This window comes from Sapajus apella, unplaced genomic scaffold (genome assembly GCF_009761245.1).
Source record: "Sapajus apella isolate SASKATOON/1434 unplaced genomic scaffold, GSC_monkey_1.0 scaffold52, whole genome shotgun sequence".
Lineage (NCBI taxonomy): Eukaryota > Metazoa > Chordata > Mammalia > Primates > Cebidae > Sapajus > Sapajus apella.
The window spans coordinates 15,370,898-15,392,412 of NW_022436992.1; the positions used below are offsets into that span (position 1 = coordinate 15,370,898).

General features: G+C 38.5%; 1 long non-coding RNA gene across 1 annotated transcript; it reads right to left on the reverse strand.

The window, feature by feature from the left end:
• Positions 1 to 3,215: 3,215 nt before the first annotated feature.
• On the reverse strand, positions 3,216 to 21,276 carry LOC116526938. Its single transcript, XR_004258322.1, has 3 exons — positions 21,266 to 21,276; positions 8,460 to 8,464; positions 3,216 to 3,304 (listed from the first exon to the last, which is right to left on the reverse strand). It is a non-coding gene; the product is annotated as an uncharacterized LOC116526938 (long non-coding RNA).
• Between the last annotated feature and the right edge of the window lie 239 nt (positions 21,277 to 21,515).

The window sequence follows — 21,515 nt, forward strand, 5'->3', positions numbered from 1 at the left end:
CCCACCTAAATACATATTAAACATTGCAAGCACTCAATATGCTCCCTCATGCCTCCTCATAAGCATGACCTCCTTCAGCGTTAGCCAGTATCCTGGCTTTTCTCACAATAGATTAATTTTTGGCTGTTTTAAAACTATGTGTAAATGTAACCACACAGTTTCATTCTTTTGAGCTTGGCTTCTTTTGCTTAATACTCTGCTTGTGAGATTTCTCCACAATGTTGATAGCGGTAGCTCTTTCTTTTCCATTGTTGTATAAGGCTCCATTGTGTAGATTTTATCCATGCACTCTATTCATTCATTCACTCTTTTCTGATGGACATTTGGGTTATGTTCAGTTTTTGACTACCATGAACAATGCTACTATGAATATACCTTTTGGTGACTGTATGTAGGCATTTCTGTTGAGTCTGCGCCTAGGAGTAGAACTGATAAGTATAAGGTATGCAACTGTTCAGCCTTAATAAATGCTGTCTAATAATTGTCAAAAGTGCTTGAACTAACTTATATCCCACCAGCAGTATATGAGTGTTCCTTTGCTGAACATCCTCACCAACCCTTGGTATTTTTAGTTTATTTTCTGGACTGTGTGTGTAGTAGTATCTCATTGTGGCTTCAGTTGTATTTCCCATCCAAGTACTAACCAGGCCCGACCCTGCTTAGCTTCCGAGATCAGAGGAGATCGGGCACGTTCAGGGTGGTGTGGCCGTAGACAGCTTCAGTTGTATTTCTAGGATGATTAATAATGTCCTGTACCTTTTGATTTGTAGCTATTTGGATATCTCCTTTTTCGAAGGGCCTGTTTACATTATTTGCTCAATTTTTAAATTGGGCTATCAGTCCTTGTCTGATTTAGAGATGTTCTTTATATATCCTGCATATGAGTCCCTTGTTAGATACCTATGCTACAGTTATCTCATCCTACTAGTTTATTTGCTTAGCTTGCTTTCTCAATAGTGTCTTTTTTCTCAATATTCTTAATTTTAATGAAGTGAAATTTAGCAATTTTTTCACTTACTTATTAGTGATTTTATGTCCTATTTCAGAAATCTTTGCCAAGTTCAAGGCTATAAAATTATTTTCCTATGTAACATTAGAGAAACTTTGTTGATTTTCCTTTCATATTTAGATTTACAGTACTACTGACACTGGTTTTTGTATATGGTATGAGGTAGGCATCAAGATTTATTTTTTCCCATGCAGATAGCCAGTTGAACCAAAAACATTTATTGAAGAAACAAGGTCCTTTTACCCTTTGTTTAGGATATTTCTATAGAACCATTGCTGTAAATCAAGTGGACTTATATCTGAAGGTCTGTTTCTACTCCTTGTTCTGTATAATATGTCTATTTGTCGACTCATTATGAAAAACTGCACTGTCTTAATGACTGTAGTTTATCTGCAGTATAAATCCTCCAACCTTGTTCCCCTCCAAGATTACCTTGGCTATTCTTGGAGCTGTGTGGTTCTATATATTTCAGAATCAGCTTGTCACATTACACACACATACAGACACACAACACACACTGAGATTTTGATTAGAATGGCAATTGCAGCTATAGATGATTAGGGGAGAATTAATACTTTTATAATACATAATCATAAAATCTTCTGATCCACAAATGTAGTTCATCCTTCCATTTATTAGGTTGGTGCAAAAGTAATTGCAGTGTTAAATATTTATGCCTCATTTAATTTTTCTCAGTTATGTTTTATGGCTCTATAAAATTTTATACCTTTATGATTAAAAAAATTTAACAGCTCTATTGAGATATAATTTACATACCATACAATTCACCTGTTTAAAATGTATAACTCAATGGTTTTGATATATTGCATTATTAATTTTAAAAAAAATTGTGGTAAGATATGTATAACATAAAAGTTACCATTTGAAAGATTTTAAAGCAAAAATAACGTTCTCGATGTGCAACCATCATCACTTCTATTTCCAGAACATTTTCATGATTCCTAACAGAACTTCTGTAACCATTGGGCAATAACTTCCCATTTTTCCTCCCCCAACCCCATAAATAACCTCCAATTTATCTTCTGTCTCTATTATTTGTCCTTTTTTTTTTTTTTTTTTTGAGACTAAGTTTCACTCTTGTTGCCCAGGCTGGAGTACAACGGAGCAATCATGGCTCACCACAACCTCCCCTCCTGGATTCAAGCAATTCTCCTGCCTCAGCCTCCAGAGTAGCTGGGATTACAGGCATGCACCACCACACCTGGCTATCTTTGTATTTTTAGTAGAGACAAGGCTTCTCCATGTTGGTCAGGCTGGTCTTGAACTCAGATGACCCGCCCACCTCGGCCTCTCAAAGAACTAGGATTAACAGGTGTGAGTGACCGTACCCTGCCTTGTTTTTGTTTTTTAAACTTAGTATAATGTCTTCAAGTTTCACCCATGTTGTAGCATGTATTAAAATTTTATTCCTGGCTGGGTGCGGTGGCTCATGCCTTTAATCCCAGCACGTTGGGAGGACAAGGCAGGTGGATCACGAAGTCAGGAATTCAAGACCAGCCTGGCTAACATGGTAAAACCCTGTCTCTACTAAAAATACAAAAATAGGCTGGGTATGGTGGAGTGCACCTGTAGTCCCAGCTATGCTGGAGGCTGAGTCAGGAAAATCACTTGAACCCAGGAGACAGAAGTTGCAGTGAGCCAAGATCAAGCCATGGCACTCCATCTTGGCCGACAGAGCGAGACTCTGTCTCAAACAAACATAAACAAAAAACAAAACCAAAAACAAAACAAACAAAAAACCCCTTTATTCTTTTTTGTGACTGAATAATATTTCATTGTATGTATACAACGTATTTTATTCACTCATTTGTCTGGTGATGAGCAATTAAGTTGTTTCTAGCTTTTGGCTATTGTGAATAATGCTGCAGTGAACATTGACATAAAAATACCTGTTCAAGTTTCTGTTTTTAATTCCTTTTGATTTATACCTAGGATTGAATTGCTGATCATATGGTGATTTAATGTTTAGCTTTTTAAGAAATTGCCAAACTGCTTTCATAGTAGCTGGAGCACTTTACATTCCACCAGAAATGTGTGAGGGTTCCAACTCTCCACACCTTCACCAATGATCATCTTCCTTAGCATTCTTTTTTGTTTTTAAATAAAAGCCATCTTAAAGGCTGTAAAGTGATATCTCATTGTGGTTTTGATTTGCATATCTCTAATGATGTTGAACATTTTTTTATGTGCTTATTGGCATTTATATATCTTCTTTGGAAAAATTTCTATTCAAATCTTTTTTTCACTTTAAAATTGTGTTACTTGTCTTTTTAGCTATATAAGTGTTCTCTATATATTCTAAAAAATAGACTCTTATTAGATGTATAATTTTTCCTATTATGTGCATTGTTTTTCATTTTCTTGATAGTATACTTTGACACACAAAAGTTTTTAATTTTGATAAATTCTGATTAATCTATTTTTTTCTTCAGTTGCTTATGTTTTCAGTGTTGTAATAAGCCATTGCTCAATCCAATATTATGAAGACTTACACCTATGTTTTTGTCTAGTTTTATAGTTTATTTCTTATATTCAAGTTGTTGATACATTTTGACTTAATTTTTATATATTGGGGGGAGGAAAGGGTCCAACTTTATTCTTTTTCATGTGGACATCCTGCTATCCCAATACTATTTGATGAAGGGAGTATTCTCTCTCTCTCTCTCTCTCTCTTTAGACAGAGTCTCGCTCTGTCACCCAGGCTGGAGTGCAATGGTTCAATCTTGGCTCACTGCAACCTCTGTCTTCTGGGTTCAAGTGATTCTCCTGCCTCAGCCTCCTGAGTTGCTGGGATTACAGGCACCCGCTATCATTCCTGGATAATTTTTGTATTTTTAGTAGAGATGGGGTTTCACCGTGTTGGTCAGGCTGGTCTCTAACTCCTGACCTCAGGTCATCCACCTGCCTTAGCCTCCCAAAGTGCAGGGATTACAAGTGTGAGCCACCATGCCCTGCCAAAGGTAGTATTTTTTAGCTATTGAATGCATGGAGTGCTTTATAAACATAGGACTAGTTTGCTAATACTGTTGTTAATGTCCTATATTTCCTTGGAGATCTTCTGTCTGGTTGTTCTGTACATTATTGAAAGTGGATTTTTTTTTTTTTAATTCAGGTTTAAATATATATAGATTCAGGTTTAAATATGCATAGTTAATAAACAGATTCAGGTTGAAAGATACATAGTTCTACCTCATTGTAAGCTGTTGTTGGATACTGAATATTGTGATTTGGAAAAAAAAGAAAGTGAAATATTGAACTTTCTATTGTTATTGAATTGTCTATTTCTCCCTTCAGTTCCATCATTTCTTGCTTCATGTCTTTTATGAGTATATTGTTAGATGCATATATGCATATAATTGTTATATCTTCTTGGTTTCTAAATGTCCTATCACTACAGTAACAACAATTTTTTCTTAAAGCTTATTAAAAAAATATTAGCATAGCCACTCAGCTTTCTTTTGGTTACTGTTTGCATGGTGTATCTTTTTCCATTCTTTTATTTTGAACCTATTTGTGTCTTTAACTCTAAAGCATGTATCTTGTATTCTACATATATTTGGCTCATTAAAAAAACTATTCTGCCTATCTCAGCCTAATAGGAGAGATTAACCCATTTATCTCTCCATTTTGCCATTTTTGCTATTTGTTTTCTATGTGTCTTATGTATTTTTGCGCCTCAGTTTCTCCATTGCTGCATTCCCTTTTGGTTAAATAGATATTTTCTAAAGCATAATCTATTTTGTTAAATAGATATTTTCTAATCTTTAATTTAATTTATAACAATTAAATTAATACCTACTCAATTTCAATGGTGTGCAAAACCTTTGCTCCTATATAATTTCATTTCCCCTTCTTTGTGCTCTTATTGCCAAAAATTACATTTTTATACATTGTATGTCCATCAACAGATTTATAATTACTGCATTATGCAGTTGTTTCTCAAATCAGATAGAAAAAAGGAATTATATGCAAACATTTGATTATACTCTCTTTTACATTTATCTATGTATTGTCTTTGCCAGTGCTCTTTATTTCTGTGTGTAGACTCAAGCTACTTTAATTTCATTTCAGCCTATAGAACTCCATTTAATATTCCTTATAGAGCAGGTGCACTGGGGACAAGCTCTGTCAGTTTTGGTTTATGTTGGGTATCTTAATTTCTAATTTTTTTAAATGATAGTTTTTCAAGATATAGAATTCTTGCTTGCCAATTTTTTCTTTCTGTTCTTTGAATATGTAATCTCACTGCCTTCTAGCCTCCATGGTTTCTGGTGAGAAATTAGCTATTAATCTTATTGGCAATTCTTTGTATATGATGAATCACTTCTCTATTGCTGCTTTTAAGATTCCTCTCTGTCTTGAGCTTTCAACTATGTCATTATCTTATGTCTTGGTTGGAGTATATTTGAGTTTATCTTATTTGTAATTCTTGCAGCTTCTCATATATGTAGATTAAAATTTTTCATAAAATTTGGGAGGCTTTGGCCTATTTGTTTAAATATTGTTTTTACACATTCCCCTTATATTCTATTTCTGGAACTCCCACTGTACATTCGTTAGTATGCTTGATGGTGTCCCAGAAGTCACTGCGCTCCATTCACTTTTCTTTACTTCTTTTTCTTTCTGTTCCTCATATTGGATTATCTTAATTGCCATACCTTCAGATTTGCAGATTCTTTTATTCTGCCTGCTCATTTTGCTCTTTATTTCTTGTAATAATTTTTCTTTCTTTCTTTTTTTTTTTTTTTTTAAGATGGGGTTTCATCATGTTGGTCAGGCTGGTCTTGAACTCCCAACCTCAGGTGATCCGCCTGCCTTGGCCTCCAAAGTGCTTGGATTACAGGCGTGAGCCATCACGCCCAGCCTCTTGTAATAATTTTTCATTTCAGTTATTGTACTTTTCAACTCCAGTATTTCTACTTAATTTCTTTAAATAATTAATAATAAAATCTCTTTATTGATATTAACTATTTGTTAAGGCATTGTTTTTATACTTTCCTTTAGTTTTTAAAACATAGCTATTTTGATTTTTAAGAGATGATAGCTGATTTAAAATATCTGATTGTCTGGTAATTCCAATGCCTGAGTTTCCACATGGACAGTTTCTATTAACTTCTATTTTTTTCTGTGTACTAGTTATTCTTTTTTGTGTGTTTTTGAATGTCTCTTCCCCTCCCCCTCCTTTTTTTGAAAATTTGACATTTCAAATGATACAGTGTGGCAACTCTGGATATAATATTTTCTTTGGGTTTGTTGTTGCTGCTTGTCTTAGTAGCTGTTGTTTGTTTAGTGATTTTTTTAATCAACTGATTAGAGCCTGTGTCTTTGTAGTATGTGGCCACTGAAGTCTTCACTTGCTTTACATGGTGGCTGGCTAACAACCTGACAAAGATTTCTTTACATGACTAACCAGTAAGTCCCTCACTCTTTGTGTTTCTGCTGAGCATCTCTCTGTGGGGGTTGAGACACTGCTTAATGGTCAGCCAGGTAGTGGACCACTATGCCTTAGCCTTTACTTCTTGCTTGGAGAGTCTCAAGGTCAGATAAAGGTGAGATATTAGAGCCTTCTCAGGTATTTTCCTGAGCATGTGCACAGTCCTCCATGTGCACACTCTTTGTAGATCCCCAGGACTATGAGGGAGCTTTTCAAATCCCATACCGACATCTCATTTCTCAGCTTTTCCTTTAAGTTTTTTGGTAGCCTGTTATTTGGCGTAACTACTATTACCTCAGGTAGCTGTGATTTTAAAATGTTCAACAAAGGCCTCTGAAGAGAAGAAATTTAGAGCAACACCTTTCCAGTGTCTGCCAGGGAAACACCAAATAGGCCAAATAATAACTTTTTTTGTTGGGATTAAGGCTTTTAAAGTACTCTAGACCCATAATCTCTCTCTGACACTGGGAATGTGGCTGTTAATTTTCAAGGTTGCCACAGAGCTAGGAAGTAAAGGATGAGATTAGATTATGTTCAGCTGCCACAAAGCTTGCTTTTCCTGATGAGATTTAGCAATTTTTCTTGATTAAATGCTCCCTGAGTTGCTGGAAGCTTTTGGTTAATTTTCAGACTTCTGAAAAAAGTTGATTTTGGGGAATTTTTACCCATTTTTTATTGCTTTTATGGAGGGGAAAGTTTTGGAATTCCTTACCCTTCCAATTTTGCTGATGTCTTCTCAGAATTTTAATTGAAACATTTATTTTATTTCTCTCCTATATAATTATATCTATTCATATAATTATGTCTATATCACACTCTTTGTAGATTCCCAGGACTATGAGGGAGCTTCTCTCTCTCTCTCTGTGTGTATATATATATATATAGCATATATATAGCATATGTAAACATATATATATATATATAGCATACATATATAGCATATGCTATATATATATGTATATACAAACATATATATATATAGCATATGCTATATATGTATGCTATATATAAACACACACACACAGACACACACAGAGGGAGGGAGGGAGGGAGGGAGGGGGAGAGAGAGAGAGAGAGAGAGAGAGAGAGAGAGAGAGAGAGAAAGAATCTCACTCTATCACCCAGGCTGCAGTGGCATGATCTTGGCTTACTGTAATCCCCACCTTCCAGGTTCAAGCGATGCTCCTGCTTCAGCCTCCCAAGTAGCTGGGACTACAAGCACATGCCACTATGCCTGGCTAATTTTTATATTTTTAGTAGAGATGGGTTTTCACCTTGTTGGTCAGGCTGGTCTTGAACTCCTGATCTCAGGTGATCCACCTGCCCTGGCTTCCCAAAGTGCTGTGATTACAGGCATGAGCCACCCCCTAGAATAGATATATTCTATTATATCTCTATTATATTTTTATCACTATACAAAAGGGCCGAGGTTCCATATGGAAATGAGCTTCATTACTGCTATTTCAAATTTACAAATCATCAAAAGTGTTGTAATATTTCCCTGCTTTGATCTCAATATAACTACCTACTGCCAAAAGGATCCAAGGGAATACACATGGAACATAGACACATGCCTATTTTCCTATTCATGTAATCTGTTTTGCATTTCTTTTTCCCTCTCTTCTTGCCTCTTTTTGTATTAATAAAATATTTTTATTATTCAGTTTCCACTTTCCATTAACTCATTAGTTTTTTAAACCTTGCCCAATTATATCCAAATATAAATGAATATTTTTACCATTTCTCAGTCAATGTTGTAACCTTAGAACACTTAAACTCTATCCCTCTCATGCCTTTGCGCTCTTATAGTAATCATGACTTTTAATTCTATATACATTTTAGTTTCTGTAAGCCATCATCATTACTGTTTTGTACAAAACCAATATTTGTCTACATTTACCCAATATATAATGTTTTCCCATGGGTGAGTTATTTCCTTTCAGCCTTAAAAAAAAATTCCATAGTTTCCATTGGAAAGTTAACCATAAGCCTCACTGTTGCTCCTTCGAAGATAATATGTTTTCTACCCTCTCGCTGTTTTTAATATTTTCTTATGTCTTTGTTTTCTCTGATTTTATTATAGTACACTGCAGAAAGTGCTGTCTGTGTTCCACATGTATTCTCTTGCATCCTTTTGGCAGTGGGTAGTTGTATTGAGATCAAAGCAGAGAAATACCAAGTGACAAAAAATTTATAACACTTTTGAAGATTTATGTATTTGAAATAGCAGTAATTAAGTTCATTTCCTTATGAACTTTAGGTCCTTTTGTTATCCAGATAAAAATATAAACACAAGCCTAATTCTCAGCATATAATTTGTACTCTGAAAATGTTCCAAAGAAATATTTCGGTAATCCTTTCAATGAGTGAATACATGAATGAATCAGGCCAAATTAAAGATAAATGGGCCTCAGTTTTGATCTGGCACTCACCTCATTTTGTTGAACACATCCCTGAAACTCTCTTGGGGCCACCCATTTTCTTCAGGTTATTTATTCACCTGTAACAGGAGGATACTGGTGTGGAACATCTCTAGGTTCTCCTTTAGCTCTAATAGTCTGTGCAATATCTGAAACAAAGTATCTCTGTGCACTGAAGCCAACCACCTTGGTGGCTTCTCAACCTGTCCCAGGGCTTCCAGACAAAACAGACTTGGCTAATTCATCAGTTTTTCTCTGTAGGTGCCTCTCTTGTGCGGGAGTAAGAAGATGATAAGGGTTTCTCTGTTCTACCCCAGATCAGACATTTCCTGTGCTTCCCACAGCTCTGTGTCACCACCTTTGCTTTGTTCACATCTGCATATCCATCTTTATGTTTGCTATCTTCTTCCTGTCCATGTGTCTACCCAGTGCCTGGTGTCACATCTGACACATGGCAGGCTCTCACTGAATCATGAAGGGGGTTCCTCTACGGGAGATCCTACTTCTCATGGCACAGTCGTCTTCCCATCATGGAAACATTTTTTCCTCCTCCAGATGAAGTTTATATTTAAGGATGGGAAAGAGAGTGTTTTAAAAAAGTGTGAAACCAGAACTGCTCAGAAGCTTTTCCTTTAGTGCAAGTTACTCACCTGTGGGAAGAGAAAATTAGGAGGAGGAAGGTACTTGGCTCAGCTTCCCTCTTCTAGCTGTTCTTCCCCTTTCCCCTGCTCACCCCCATCCTTTGCATTCCTGGCTCTGGACACCAGGCTCCTCATACTCAGAAGGCAAATAGGTTCCTGTGCAAGAGGAAGTCTTGCTCATTTGGGAGGGTGTTGTGGGCAGGTATGATTTGGGGCCTGCTTGGGCTCTTGGCAGCTCACCCAGCCTCTTATCTGCAGCCCTCAGCAGCAGCAGTTCCTCTTTTGCCTACTTGCATTTTCCTTGGTCCAGTCCATTGAAAGCCTGTAAGACCTTGACTTCCCCACCTACTCAGCCCACCATAGGGTAAATCCATGGCTACCATTGCTGCCAAAGTTTTCAAGTAGGATATCCTTTCAATAAAAGATTTTTCTGGTACTCAATCTACCTTCCTTGAACCTTTTTTATTTGGGGAAAAGACAATGTGGTTTCCAACCTCATCTCCAACTTTCCAGATGGGTGACCTTGGGTAGACTTGATAAATCAGTGACAAAGATTCCTCATCTGTAACAATTATAGCACCAGGCATATGTGAGAGCTCCTGGCCGCCACCTTCAAATCTGGTCTTCATTGTCCACTAACAGGCACGTTGGGACAGAAACCTGTCTTGGTCTCTGCTTTTCCATCTGCATATTAGGGATTTATGACATCCCTATGAGAAATACCAAATGAGATGATGCTTATAATAGCCATAGCAGAGTTTTTAACTCAATACATTTTTGTGGTTGTTGCTTCCACAGCCTCTGAGACATGGTAAATATTCAAGATCCATTTCCTCCTTTCTTTTTGGCTTGGAGGTGTTTGAGCAACAAGTCAAACCCTGATTTTTCTCTCTACTTCAGGAATCATCGGAAGAATGTAAAGTGGGAATGCTGTCTCTTCTGATGCCTTCTGGTTCTCAGCTGAGACTGCAGTTGTGGGCTTCCTGGAAAACACTTGTACTCTTTAAGGAACTCTTTCCCAGTTAGTTATTTGCTGACCTGAATGGTCCTTCATGCATGGGCTTGCCTACATTTCACAAAATTGCAGATTTACTTTTTTTAAATGAAAGGAGAAGTTTCCTTTGGAGACCTCAACAAAATCCTGTGAGAAGGCAGAGATCTGCCAGGGATGACACATGGGTCGTCACCCTGGGTCCTGATTGCTCTGCCATAACTGCTCTTTGCAAATGGAGGCAGTAACATCAGAAAAAAGAAGAGTCATTGAGGGATTAACATTGGGTGAAACCCTCTAGTAATTCAATAGGTCACAGTCCACAAAACCATGGTTTATTATGATTGTTATTCCATTTTAGAATTCTGAGAATTAGTGACAAAGAAATGTCAGATATTGTGCCTCCTTAGTGTGAATTCACTATTTTTATAACATTTATCATCTTGACCTTCATCAGATAGTAAAAGAAACCACATCACCTATTGAGGATTCATTTTTTTTCCTCCCCTCTATTAACCAAAGTCTTTTATTCTAGATTTATATCTGGTTTCCTTGACTTTTAACAAAAGGATTCTTAAGATGATTAATTTTGTTGGAGCCAGTGGGTTGATTTTCTATGGTAGGGAGTGGCGGGGGTGTGGACTTTGGTTCTTACCCTTTCCTAAGCAGCACGTCAACCTTCCACATGATGTTCTTTCCTGTTGGAGTAGCTGCTGAATGTGGAAACTCACTTTTCTAGTTTATGACAAGTGTTACAAGAACCTAGAAAACCAAAAAGTTCTGAGTGATTTTATAATCAAACAACACAAGCAGACATTCCCATGAAAAGGCACCCTGGATCAGCATGACAGTGGAGTAGGAAAGATGGCTGGGATGTTACTAAGGTGTGTGTGTGTGTGTGTGTGTGTGTGTGCGCGCGCGTGCGCGCGCACGCGCTTCAGGGGATTAGGAATTATTCAGGGGCTCTGTACTGGGACCTGGGACCTGGGGAGGCATCATTGCGTAGTGGCTAATGAACAATCTCTGGAGTCCAACCAATTTGGGATCCAATCCCTACTTTCCATTTAGTGGCTGTGACTGTATGACCTTGCAAAAGGGACACAGCTTCTCTATGACACTGTATCCCCATTATGGGCTGAATTATATCCTCCCAAATCCATATGTTAAAGTCCTAACCCCTAGTACCTCAGAATGTAGCTGTACTTGGAGACAAGGTCTGCAGTCATTTGCTACGACAGCCCGGGCAAATGAATATACTCCCATTTCATATAATGGAGATGATGATAATAATAGTTACCTAACAGGACTGTAGTGAAGATTGAATATGGCCAGGCATGTAAAGCTCTCAGCACAGGCCTGATGCAGTGCATGCATTATGACCATATGTATTACTTTCTATTGTTGCAGTAACAAATCATCCCAAACTCTGTGACATAAAACAACACAGATCTACCATCTTACCATTGTGGAGGTCAGAAGTACAACATGGATCTCACTATATGAAAATCAAGGTGTTGACAGACCTATGTTCCTTTCTGTAGACTCTTTCCTTGCTTATCTGTGTTATTTGCAGAACTCAGTTCCATGTGGTTGTAGGACTGAATTCTCCATTTTCTTGCTGCTTGTAGACTGAGGGCCATTCCAAGTTTCTGGAGGCCATCACATTTCTTGGCTTGTGGCTTCCTTGTCCCTTTTCAAAGCCAACAATGATGGGTTGAGCCCTTCTCATCACATCTCTGACCAACTCTTCTGCTGTTCTTTTTTCAATTTTTGATTTTTTTTTTTTTTTGTAGAGATGGGGTCTTGCTATGGGTTGTCTAGGCTGGCTTTGAACTTCTGGCATAAAGGAATTCTTCTGCGTTGGGCTTCCTTGGCCCCGGGATTACAGGCAGGAGCCACCATGCCTGACTCCTCTTTTGTTTTTAATAGCTCATGTGATTCATTTGGGCCCACTAGATAATCCAGGATAATCATTTATCAGCTGATCAACAACCTTAATTTCTTCTGCAACCTTAATTCCTTTTTGTCATATAACCAGCAATCTGTAATCCTGGAACCTGTCACATCTTTATACTCAGGTTCCAGGAATTATTAGGTGGACATCTTTGTAGGGTAGCTATTCTTCTTATCATACCATCAGTCATCATCCTCATTCAGGATTCATTGGTCTTAGGTTAGAGAGCCCCTTCATCTTGAGGAAAGCCTTGCCCCAAAGGTGAAGAGAAATAGAGAGGGAGAGGCTGGCTTGAGTCCTCTTCCTTCAGCACTAGCCAAGAGGGAGTTTCTGAATGTTTAGGTGGTGAGATGTAAAGAGATGTGGGTCCTCGAGGTGGCTGAAATTATGCTAATCTGTGCTCTCAGACAGACTAGTTCTGACAGCAAGACCCTGCATCTCAGCTCTGAGCCAGCCTGTGGAAGGAAGAGAGAATGGGTGCTTTAGCTGACTTCTCTGTGTGAAAGTGGCTCAGTGGCAACATGCACATGTGTACATGTATACACACACACACAGACACACACAGACACACACACACACACACACCCCCCGGCATCTTTCAGTGTGATACCAGTATTGTACCTTTACTATGTGTCAGGCTCAGGGCCAGGTGCTGAATGTGCATTAGCTCTCTTAGAATTACCCAAAACTCTGTGAGGATTTTCCCTTTATCAATGACAGAACTAAAGGTGGAGGGTAAAGGCTGCTACTCAAGGCCTTCAGTTGGGAAGTGGTGGAGCAGGCAGAGCATTCAGTGAACACAAGGAATAGATGGCCTTGCGACACAACACAGAGGACTTAGGTTAGACATGAGACTAACTTAGGGAAAACAAGGCTCACTGCAAGGCTTTGCAATGAATTATTAGGAGCCTGTGGAACCTTCTGAATGCCTTGGGAAATAAAATGGGTTCTTAATGGCCAGAAGGTGGAAGTAATACAAGTGTTCATAGGTAGATAAATGGATAAACAATGTGGTATGTCCATTAAATGGAATATAATTCAGCTTTTAAAAGAAAGGACATTTTGACATATACAACAACATGGATGAACCTTGAGGATATTATGCTGAGTGAGATAAGCCAGTCACAAAAAGACAAATACCATACGCTTCCACTTATATGAGTTACCTAGAGTTGTCAAATTCATACAGACAGAAAGTAGAATGGTGGTTGCCAGGGGTAGGTGGGAAGAGGGGAGTAGGGAGCCAGTATTTAATGGGTATGGAGTTTCAAATGGGATAACGAAAAGAGTTCATTATAGATGATGGTGATGGTTACACAATGATGTGAATTTACTTCATGCCACTGAGCATAAAAATAGTTCAGATGGTAAATTTTATGTTATGTGTATTTTACCACAATTAAAACAATATGATGGTTAAATGTGGTAATTCATGAAGGCGAACAATGGTTTCTAAGGCAGGCTGTCATGCCCTCAGGTGCCATGTGACTTGCTTGGAATACTGATATAACTATCATGTTGCCCCTCATCCTGATCCATGTCCTCTGATGTTCTCCTGATTGTTAGCTGGTAATTCTGCCTCTTATGCTTAGCTCTTAATGCATCACATGGTTGAGAGCTCTCCACCAGGGCTCTGGTGGCTTGGGCCCCCAGGGATGGTGTTTTTGTGGGTAAGCCTGGGTTTGTGGTTTCTAAGACATTGCCTAGGTTTTATGTTGCATGCCTGGGAAGAAGGCATGGGTGCTTTTTGCAAGAAAAAAGCCTCGTGCCTGATTGACCTGTGGGTGAGTTTTGAAGAGTATGCCTAAGACTGACTGTGGAATGTGTGATCCAAAAAGGAAAACAATGTGTAATCTTGTTTTTGATGCAGATGGAAATGTAAAAGAATTTGTGCTGCTCTCAAAGTTCCGGAAATTTTGAGGCACAACTTTTGGTAAATTAAAGAGAAACTTTAAGTCAAGATTCAGATTTTAGTGGTAGATATCTTTGGATAATGCCTCCTTTTAGCCCACTGAATTTCTTTTCCTTCATCACCATTTAGCAATTCTCCTAAAAGAGTTCAAGTCCAAGACTTTGTGATTGCCCATCCTTCTCTCTTCCCCACAGCCAATTGGAGGTGGTATCCCTTAGTGCAGTGACTAGCAAGGTTGGACATCCTTATAGCTACTTTATGCCTGTTTCTCTTTGTATAAATTGCCTATCCACACCCTCCTGTTTTAAAAAGAGTATTATTACTGTTTTCTTATTAAATTGCTTATTAATTCTGGACACTAATTCTTTATTGGCAGTGTGTGTTGCAATTTTTTTTGTTCCAATCTATTGTTTTCATACTGTGTTTTTGTTGTTGTACATAATTGTGATATGTATGTAATCCTTTTCTTTATAGCTGTTGCATTTCATTTCTACTCTGCTCTATATTTACCAAAATTTGATCTTACAGTTTTCTTTGTAATGCCTCTATAGTGTGTATTTTATGTTTGTTCTTTATTTCACTTGGAATTTATTTTTGTGTGTATGGTGTGAGGTAGGAATCTAAACTTTATTTTGTCCCTCATAGATACTGGATTGAATCCCCAAATTTTGTTTTTATATTTTAAGTTTAGAGACAGGGTGTTACTCTGTCACCCAGTCTGAAGTTGAGTGGCATGATCATAGCTCACTGCAGCCTTGAACTACTGGGCTCAAGCTATCCTCCTGCCTTGGCCTCCCAAGCATCTAGGACTACAAGTGTGCATCACTATGTCTGGCTACTTCTTAATTTTTTTTTTTTCGTAGAGATGGAGTCTTGCTATGTTGTTCAGACTGGTCACAAACTCTTGTGCTCAAGCAATCCTACTGGCTCAGCCTCCCCAAATGCTGGGATTATAGGCATGTACCACTGTGCCTGGCCAAAATTTAATTTCCTACTGATCTGAGATTCCATCACTTTCATATTCAGTAGCTTACATACTCATATCTACACCCATACACACTCCTAAATTATACATTCTTGACCACTGTCTCCTATTTAGAGTTATTTATCTAGTTTTCAAGAAAGCATTTTTTTTTGTTTTATTGAGCAATTCTACTGCTTTATTACCCCAACTTTATTTATGCTTTTGTATTTATTAATTTTATACTTCCTCATTTTTTCTTTTTGAGTTGAATGCTCTAGGCATTTATTTTTGGTTTTCGAATTATCTAATATTTGCATTAAAGACTAAGTTTTTTTTTTTTTTTTTTTTTTTCAGAATATCTCTCTGACTGCAATTTATGGGTTTTGATATGCAGTTCCCTGTGTTTGTTTTAAAATAGCTTATAATCCTGTTTGAGTTTTACTGTTTTATAAAATATTGTTTTAAAGTTCTCAAATGAATTGGATTTTTGTTTCTTCTTTTGCTTTTAATTTATATTTTATGAAATTGTGTTTGGTGAAGGTGCCCTGTGTGATTTCTGCTTTGAGAAATCTGCTGAGGTTTTCTTTGAAGCTGATAGTGATCAATTTTTGTACAGATTTTGTGTGTTTGCAATGAATGTGTATTTTCTGTTTGTTGGGTACAAAGTTCTCTATTAAATAATTTGTTAGTAATATTTTAAAAGTCTTTTGGATTATTACTCTTTGGGGTCTATTCAATCTGTTGATTTCTGAAAGAAGTATGTTAAAATATCCATTGCGAGACAGACTCATCTATTTCTTGTCTATCAGTTTTAAATTAAATATTTTGGGATTAGTTGTTAGCTGCATAGAGGTAGATGATTTTTATATAGATTCTACTTTTTTGTTGATTAGAAATATTTTTCTTTGTCTCATTTGATGCCTTTATCTTTGAACTCTATTGTCTGAAATTAATATTATTGATCCACTATCTGCTAGTGTTTGCCTGCGATGCCTTTTGTTTTGTTTTAGCCTTCTTGCATTATTTTACTTCAGTTGTGTCCCTTATTCTCAGAATTTCTCCTTTTACAGAGAAATTCAATCTTAAATTTGTACCAGTCACTGATCTGTTAGAATGTATTTTTGCCATGTTACTTTATCTCTAAAATGCTACTGATTCCTCTTTTTGATTAAAAAAGAAAAAGAAAAACAAACAACTTCCTACCGTCTGTTGGATTTTCTTCTTTTTGTTGCTTTCTTTTTTATTCTAATGGTTTGAAAACAATATATCTCAATACACATTTTTTCTAGCAGTTATTCCTAAAATTGTAATTTACACATTGATACTTATTTCCCAGTCAATGTCAATTTAATTTCATCTATATTCCTCATCATTTACTGTATTGTCTGAATAAGACAAGAATCTTAACTTTTATTTCCCCTGCCATCACCACTTCTCATTTAAGATTATATGGAATGATCATCAAGAGTATTATCTTTTCTTGTGATTGATAACTGCTTGGATGTGAGTATGTATTGCTCTTTTCTTTTCACTTAAAAAAAAAATTCCCTGACAGTTTCTTGGATCGTGCTGCATTTTGCTGTAGGATATCCTTTAGTAATTATTTCAGAGAAGGTGTCTGAATATTAAACTTCCTATTTCCCTATTAGTCAGGTGTTGCTGCATTAATGCCATCTAATAATACATGACCTTGTGACTTATAATGGCAAACATATTTTCCTTGTTTATGCATCTCTGGGTCAGCTGGAATTTGGTTGCTTCTGGTTGTGCTTGTCTGGGTTTAGCTCCAGCTGTAAGTTGAATTTGATTCTGCGCCACATGTCTGGTTCTGGGAGCAATAGCTCCCTGGGGCATATTCTTCTCATGGCAAATCACAAGAGCTCGAAAGGCCAGCAAAACCATGCAGACACACCCCAATTTTTGCTCATATATCATTAGCCAAAGCAAGTCACCTGGCCAAGGCCAAAACTAATGGGATGGGGTTGATAGGGTCCCACAGTCGAGGGCGAAAGTGAGTAACTGGAAGCGATAATCCAATTTACCATGCCATAACTGGAAACAGTTTTATTTTTCCTCACACTTGAATGATGGTTTGAGTATAGGATTTTATGTTTTTAATTTCTTTTCCTTCTCTTTTTTAAAAAAATTAATCATACCCTCTCTTATGCCTTGAACATTTTGCTTGTCCTCTTTTTAGTAGTTTTTCCTTTAAAAATTAAAATTTTTATTTGTAAAAGCATATATACCTATAATTGGTGCCAAATTAATTATGTCTATTTAAAGATTATCTTCTGCTTCTTCCTAATCATTTTTCTGGATAAGTTATTTTTCCATTTGTGTGTTTGAAGCTTTTTTTCTGATGACAGTCTTCTTTAAATACTTATGCTTTTGTCGGTGTCCTTTTCAGTTTGGTACTGAAGGTTATCTGACTTCTATTGCCCCTTTATTCCAGTCTTGTGATGGGTGGTATGGGGCAGGGAAGGCTGTGCAGTGAGTAGGCTTCTGTGTGCTATGGTTTGAATGTGCCCCCCAAAATTGATGTATTGGAAACATAATCCCCAATGTTACAGTGTTACGGCATGAGGGGTCTACCCTCATAAATGGATTAATGCTGTTAGCTGGGGAATGAGTTTACTGTCTCAAGAGTGCATCCTTATGGAGAGTGAGTTTGGCACCTCTCTCACTTATGTGATGGATGCCATCCTGTTATGACACAGCAAAAGGCCCTCACCAGATGAGGCTTCTTGATCTTGGTCTTCCCAGCCTCCAGGTCCTAAGTTAAACAAAGTTCTAGTGTTTACAAGGCAGCCAGTCTGTGGCATTTTGTTGTAGCAACACAAAACAGGCAAAGACACCGTGGATGGGGGCTCAGCCACCGTCTGACCTCATCCCTCATGATGTCTTGTAAGCTTTGGGTCCTTTAAGCACCCTTTCTGGTTATCTGACTTAGATAAGGATTATTTTCCTTTATAAAGCATACTTTATTCTTGTCTCTTGAGATTTGGGATGAGAGGAAAGGCAGGTATGTGTGCTCTGGCTAGTGTCTTCTCTGATGCTTTTTTGGGAGTAAGTTTTAATAGGGAAATGAGAGCCCAAGAACTCAGGGGAGAGAGAACAGGAAAGGGAGTCTCTTCCTACAGCACAGGCCTATCTCAGACTCTGGGAACCGGCACTGGGTCGGGGTGCAGATAAGGTTTGCTCTTTTCTTCCTCCTCCTTTGGCCTCTCTCTGTGTCCAGCTCCCCTGTGCTCAGGCAGGTTGAAGGAGGAAGCTGGCTGTGGCTCTGGCCCTTCCCTGATGGTCTTTTCTGGCTCTAAGCGTCCTCTGCCTGGTTGCTATCCCCATAGTGAGCCTCTTGGGAGGTATATGTGTATTCCTTAGAGGATCCAGTAGGCTCCCACTGCATAGTTCCCTGATGTGGGAGATCCCCTTGGCCTCAAACTTTTCTTTTTGATGTATCCTTTATTCAATTCAGATAAGGGCCTGGAATTCTCTTCCAGCTGAAAGATGTGTTCATTCACATGCCTAACATTTGTCAAGTGCTGTTATGTGCTAGGTACTTTGCAGGGGCTTTTTATCCAATAGAAACCTCTGTGTAGAATGTTAGTGCTTACAAAATAGATGATGTGGCTTTGTTTCTGTTTGTGGAGGTGGGGAGATAGATGGACTGGTTGGAAAATGTTCTACAGAGGATATGAGTTCTACGGAATCTTGAAAGATGAGTAGGCAGCATAAAGGCAGTGCAGTGGGGAAAGCAAGGCTTTGAGGTAAACAGTGGGTCCACAGCCCAGTCCCAGGCAGTGAGGCAGTAAATTTCCAAATCGCTCTGAACAGGGATGGGAGATATGTCTCCCCTTGGTTTTGGGTTTCAGGAAGACACAGATGGTAGGACTGAGGAGAAGCGATTGAATGGGCAGGTTGGATTAGATGGAGACACAGCTTAGAGGCTGTTTAGAGTTCTGAGAGCTGAAAAAATACCCAGGAGAATATTTATGCTTGGGAAACTGTGCATTTGCATGCACACCCAACACACACACACACATACACACACACACTCTCTCTCTCTCTCGCACGCACACACACACACACGCACACACATACAACCAGATGCAAAAGCTGCTGCTCCTGAATCATTGCTCAAACTGGTGCCAGGCTGCATTTGCCATGGAAGGATAGAGTCCACAGAAACAACAGCTCCTGGGTTAATTTCCTTAAAAAGCTGCTTTTCTCTGAGTCCTGGGGAGGGAGCTGAGCCTGAGAAAGGAAGTAGGGCCCCAGGGTGATGTCATTGCCCACATCTGTCAGTGCAAGGTGGGAAAGGGAAGCTTCAGCACAGCTTTACAGTCACCTGACAGCTCGGAGTATCTGGAGGGGGATGCTGAATCTCCAAATAACTCTTTTCACGGTGCATCAGTGGGAGACATAAATGTGGAGAGAAAGGGTGGTTTGTCTGATCCTTATACGTGTTGCTAATGAAGGTTCAGCAACTTTGGCAAAGGCCATTAGGAAATCAGGGTATGTGATTATTTTAGGAACCTGTCTTGACTCCAAGCCAGTTGGATTAGAAACATGTGACCATCTATGATGTTTGTCCCTGAAGTCACACAGGTCTGTGTACAGCTGGGCCTACTTCCAGGACCTGTACTATGGACTTTCAGAGTTGATGCTCAGTGATGGATGGTCTCTGGTGCTGAGACTCAGAATGAAAATCTGGGTCTAGGAGAGGAGTGTTCTACACTTTGGAAATGGCATTATCCAACACACATTTAATACTAATTATAATTGGATTTAATTTCCCACAAAGCTCAGCTGAAATCCCCCTTTGCCTTCGTACTATTTTCTTGTAGAAGAGCTATAATTAAGTTAGCCATGACATTGTCAGATTTCATTTTGGAATGAAATGTCTCATGCTTGATTTTGGCACAGAAACACTTTCTTTTGGAAAGTGTTATACCCTTTCAGTTGCTTTCTTGTAATAAAAAGTAGAAAAAACCTATCTTCATTTTTGTGTATTTTTCCCAAAAAGGACTTGAGTCTCTGTCTTGAGCTTAAAACTGTTCAGTGTTGTTTTTTGGGGGTGTAGTGCAGTTGTGGGGATAGGGTGTTTACAAAGTAAATGCAAAAATTCTTCAGTTGTTTAGAGGCCACTTTTCTAGCAGCCTTGATTATCTGTAACACAGCCAAGAACATGAATGTAGTAAAAGTAGCTACTGAACTGCCAAAATATTATCAAAACTCCAAGAACCCACACTTTGGCTCACAATATATATGTCTCCTAGATGCTTCTTACCAGTCAACTTATTCTTCATTTAGATACAATAATATAATCCTGGTTATATGATTTCCCTAACCCTCAGCAAATTAGAAGTAAGGATTGAAATGAGAGCCTTCCGGAGGTAGATATCCTGATGTCAGAGTCACAGCTGGAAATCTGACAGCAAGGCTAGGGAGAGCAGAAGTACAAAAAACCGGGAGAAGAGAGACTCATTTATCGAGCTGGACCATGGGGAGGAGACAGAAGCACAGCAAAGAATGAAGGGTGCAAAGAGAAGTTTAGATTTTGACCCATTTAGTGGCTGTGCAATACATTGAGAAAACTTTTCATCTTGTGAAGTTAAATAAAGCAACTTGGAAACTTTGGTTAAACCAACATTCACGTATGTGAAACTTCACCTTTCTCAAAGGATACCACTGAGAAGCCAGTAGTCTTACAGCAGAGGCGACCCGTCACCACGGTCCCGGCAGTCATCAGAGTCCCTGAGGGTGTGCCGCTGGCTAGCCATGGAGGCTGAGTGCAGTACCTGGTGCAAAGTGACGTCACAAATAAATGCCAGCTCTTCTAGTTCCAGAATCAGATGGCATAGGCTCAGTTTCCCCTCTCCAAATATATCTAAATCCTCTGGAAATTATTCTACAGACAGTTGTAAAAGGACCCTGAAAACTGAAAAGACGGAGTACTTGGTGTGGGCCTTAGGATTTGAGGAGTGACAATGAGGTGAGTTCCTTGGGTTCTCTTTTTATCTCTCAGATTGTGTGCGGAAGGGATCTGCAACCTGGGACCTGGGACCAACAACAGACATAGATTAGAAACAAACAGGCCAGGCGTGGTGGCTCATGCCTATAATCCCAGCACTTTGGGAGGCTGATGGGTGGATCACCTGAGGTCAGG